This window comes from Octopus bimaculoides, chromosome 28, assembly GCF_001194135.2.
Source record: "Octopus bimaculoides isolate UCB-OBI-ISO-001 chromosome 28, ASM119413v2, whole genome shotgun sequence".
NCBI classification, from domain to species: Eukaryota; Metazoa; Mollusca; class Cephalopoda; order Octopoda; family Octopodidae; genus Octopus; species Octopus bimaculoides.
In genome coordinates this window covers 13,034,483-13,039,381 of record NC_069008.1, presented here as the reverse complement: position 1 = coordinate 13,039,381, position 4,899 = coordinate 13,034,483, and the positions used below count along the sequence as shown (strand labels likewise).

Genomic DNA, 4,899 nt, shown 5'->3' with positions numbered 1-4,899 from the left:
ATACATACATACAAAAATACCATTGTTGATGTTGAAATTCCAACGAAGGGGACTTGAATGTAGGTTAGAAACCGACTCTCTTTTGGCAAGAAATCTTGAAATAAAACTGAACAATGACATGCATACATACATACATACACATACATACATACACACACACATACATACATAAATACATACATACATACACACACACATACACATACATACATGCATACATACATACACACACACATACATACATACATAAATACATACATGCATACATACATATATGCACACATACATACATACATAAATACATACATGAATACATACATGCATACATACACACACATACATGCATACATACATACATATATAATAGATAGATAGATAGATAGACAGAAAGAAAGAAAGAAAGAAAGAAACAAACAAACAAGTGTCAGCCTAGTCTGTATTGTTTTGATAGCAGGTCTTGAAATATGACAATCCCAAATGTATATTGGAAACCAGTTCAACAGTTTATAGATTGTTTTTGTTCTTGTTTTCCTCTTTATTTTCTCTCTCTCTCTCTCTCTCTCTGTCGTTATTTTGATTTTATCTTCACTTCCTCCCTCTTAACATGTAACAATCCAGCTTTGTGTCATAATGGTTAAGCCGCCTTAAGACAGAAACAGACATAATTCAACCTCTTTGCAACTAATAACGCATTCATTTACACACCCTGGACAAGTGAAGTGTTTTCTTTTTGCTTTGTTCAGCATAAAGCCACACATTCACACCACCACCAAAACCACTATTGTCATCGTTTTGTTAATTATTTTTAATTATTATTGACTAAAAATAAAATTATTTACATATTAAATATTCTTGCCGACAAGGATTTTCAGTCAAACAAATCGACACAGGGACTTAATGTTTTTGAAGCCTAGTACTTATTCTATTGATCTCGTTTACTGCACTGCTAAGTTACATGGAGGTAAACGCACCAACACTGGTTGTCAAGTGGTGGTGGGGAACAAACTAGACACAAAGACATGCACACACACACACACACACACATATACTTACATATATATATATATAGAGAGAGAAAGAGAGAGATGACTGGCTTCTTTCAGCCTCCACTTACTAAATCCACTCATAGGTTTTGGTTGACCCGAGGCTATAGTAGAAGACACTTGCCTAAGGTGCCATGCAGTGAGACTGAACCCACAACCATGTGGTTGGGAAGGAAGCTATTTTACCCAACAGTCATACCAGCATAAAGATATATATATATATATATACATTTACGTATGTATAAATACACACACACACACACACTGATATGCATTACACGCATGTGTGTGTGTCTGTGTGTGTGTGTGTGTGTATACATACAAATGGAGACCTGACATATGATTATCCTATTATTAGACTTCCAAGCAATTCATTACAATATTAATTGCATTTAGCAAAGTTTTCTACACGATTCCATTTACAAAATAAGCTAACTCTTAATTACACTCCTACTTCGTATATAAAGAGGTGGAGTGTGTGAGGTTATATAATGGTGACATTTAAGAATTTATTGACAATATATAGATATTAAGTAAGGGAAAAAAGAATAAGAATTGTGTATGTGTGTGCGAATAGAGTAGATTTGTGTGTGTGTGATATATAAAACAAAGGCTCTATTACATACACATCATGTAATTTTGAACTCAAATGTATAAAAGCAAAAATTATGGGGGCCTACTTGACCTAAGAACATCAGATAATGGGGTCCTTGACAGTTTTGAATAATAAACAACTGACATGTTACCTAGGGACTCCATGTGCATTAAAATCAATGACCGAGTCAGTTGTTACCATATTTAAGACTTTGAGTATTACAAAACTGATTAGAAAAATTATGAAAACATAAATCTTAGTCAATTAATAATAATTAATTAGATAATTCCAATATGTCTGAAGGGTAAATCTTCTGAAGAGAAAAAAAGACAGGATGATCGTTGCTGAAATGTCTTTTACTTAATCAGGGCTGACCTAGGTCCAAACAATAATGTTGGATATATTTCAATAAAAATACTTGAAAGACATTTCAAATTTTACTTTGGTCCACTTCTATCAGTTCTTGGTTTAGTTTAAAAAGAGAAATCTGAGGACATTGCTCAATGCCAATAGTAATCAACTGGGTATTAATTAAAATTTAACTACATGTTATTAATTATGTGTTTTACTCTTTTACTTGTTTCAGTCTTTTGACTGTGGCCATGCTGGAGCACCACCTTTAGTCAAGCAAATCGACCCCAGGACTTATTCTTTGGAAGCCTCGTACTTATTCTATCGGTCTCTTTTTGCCGAACCGCTAAGTTACGGGGACGTAAACACACCAGCATCGGTTGTCAAGCGATGTTGGGGGGACAAACACAGACACACAAACACACATACATATATATATATATATATATATATACATATATACGACGGGCTTCTTTCAGTTTCCGTCTACCAAATCCACTCAGAAGGCTTTCGTCGGCCCGAGGCTATCGTAGAAAACACTTGCCCAAGGTGCCACGCTGTGGGACTGAACCCGGAACCATGTGGTTGGTAAGCAAGCTACTTACCACACAGCCACTCCTGCGCCTATTTGTTAAGATAATACTTGTGGTGCAGGGTTGTTTGTTTCTTTTCACAACTTGAGGGATTAGACAAACTTTTCAACAAGCTCTAAGCTTCCCCTCAGTGTCACTATTTCTTTCTCCATACTTTCCATAGATTTAGTTTCTAAAGAATAACTAAATTATGTATGACATTCACAGACTCTAAAACTGGAAACTACGATGACATTCAAAATATTACATTTGTAATTCACAGCAACTCACTCGTTTCTCTCTGCGGGTGACAGGTTAGCGAGATGGCTGTAAATGTCAAGCAATTCCATGGGGAAGAATGTATAACTGAATATAGATTAGTGTTTAATGGCTTTAGAGTAAAGGCTAGCAGGACACACAGACAAAAATCCAACAATATAATAACAATATAAAAATATAACAAAAGCTTTCCATTGCAGTCAGTCGGACGCTGACACTCGTTGATGCTGCATCGAAGAGGCCAGGGAATAGAAGAAAGAAGACTGCACCCAACACCAGAGCTGAAGACACCTCCGAAAGGGGGGGGGGGCGCCACGTCAAAACGGTAGAGAAGTAGGGGCCGAAACTGGACGTGGTTCCTCCTGATGATGTCTTGAGCTAACTGGATCCTATAAAGGCACTGTTGTAGTAGCAGACCATGAAACATGGTTGAAATTCTTTCATGATTAAATTAATGAGTAAGGTTGATATTTATAATGAATTTACCATTTCTGATGGGTGTGCAGTGCACACCTAGCACACCTGGAATATAGACCTCGGCTAGAAATGAATCTTTCAAAAATGATGGTATTGGATTATTTTTGAAACATCTGTGTATATACATACATACATACATGCATGCATATATATGAGTGTGTGTGTGTGTATATACATATGTATTGTGTGTGTGTGTGTGTGTGTATATATATATATATATATAAATATACACACACACACACACATATATACATACATACATACATATATATATACATGTGTATATATTCTTTTATTCTTTTATTTGTTTTAGTCATTTGATCGGAGCCATGCTGGAGCACCGCCTTTAGTCAAACAAATCGACCCCAGGGCTTATTCTTTGTAAGCCTAGTACTTATTCTATTGATCTTTTTTGCCGAACTGCTAAGTTACAGAGACGTAATCGCACCAACATTGGTTGTCAAGCGATGGTGGGGGGACAAACATATACATATATATATATACGACAGGCTTCTTTCAGTTTCTACCTACCAAATCCCCTTACAAGGATTTGGTCAGCCTGAGGTTATAGTAGAAGACATTTGCCCAAGGTGCCATGCAGTGGGACCAAACCTGGAACCATGTGGTTAGTAAGCAAGCTACTTACCACATGGCCACATGTGTATGTATGTATATATGTGTGTACATATATATATTTGAGTATGTTTGTATAAAAATGTATGTTTATATCCATATATGTTTGTATAAAAATGTATGTATACATCCATATACGTTTGTATAAGAATGTATGTATACACACACACACACACACACACACACTCACACATATATATATTCATTAGAGGAGTGATGAAATAGTAATGGTGGCAATGCTGGAGATGACATAATCAAAGAAAGAAAGAAAGAATGTAGAAGTAAATGGGAGGAGGAAGAGGAGGAGAGAAATATATTGTTCGTACAGTGTGTGAATTGTCTATGTAGAATGTTTGACATAGACTCTACAACGCACACGCACGCACACACATATTCGTATGCACTACAACATATATACACATACATTTAAACAAAGCTACACATTGACACATGTGTAGGAGGTAATGCCCACTTCTTTCTGGTATGCTTTAAAGAACACCAGAACTATGGCATTCACTGTTTCAACGAAGAGAGTTTACATGATATTAACCTGAGAGAGAAAACTTCAGGCTGAAATTTGAACATTATTGTTAACTTGGGTAAATATTATTGTGATTATTATTTTAATTAACAATTTACTAACTCATTTGCATTGTTAAAGGTTTGTTAGAACTATTTCAAACATAAATATACCGTTATATTCCAAAGTAGTTTTATTTTCACACACCATTTTATAAACTAGACATTGTTTAAACATTTTACAGTGTCACATTACAAGTAAAACATTACATTTACAGAATATAATATGAAATATAGTTTGGTTATAACTATGTAAAGTGGAGGCGTGTGGCTTAGTGGTTAGGGTGTTGGCATCATGATCGTAAGATTGTGGTTTCGATTCCTGGACCGGGCGACACGTTGTGTTCTTGAGCAAAACACTTCATTTCAC

General features: G+C 35.5%; 1 protein-coding gene across 1 annotated transcript in view; it reads right to left on the bottom strand.

Annotated features, from left to right (window-relative positions):
- Positions 1-4,899, bottom strand: part of LOC106877952 (zinc finger protein 845-like) — a 28,644-nt gene that overhangs the window by 5,994 nt on the left and 17,751 nt on the right. The gene's annotated exons all lie outside the window — the stretch shown is intronic.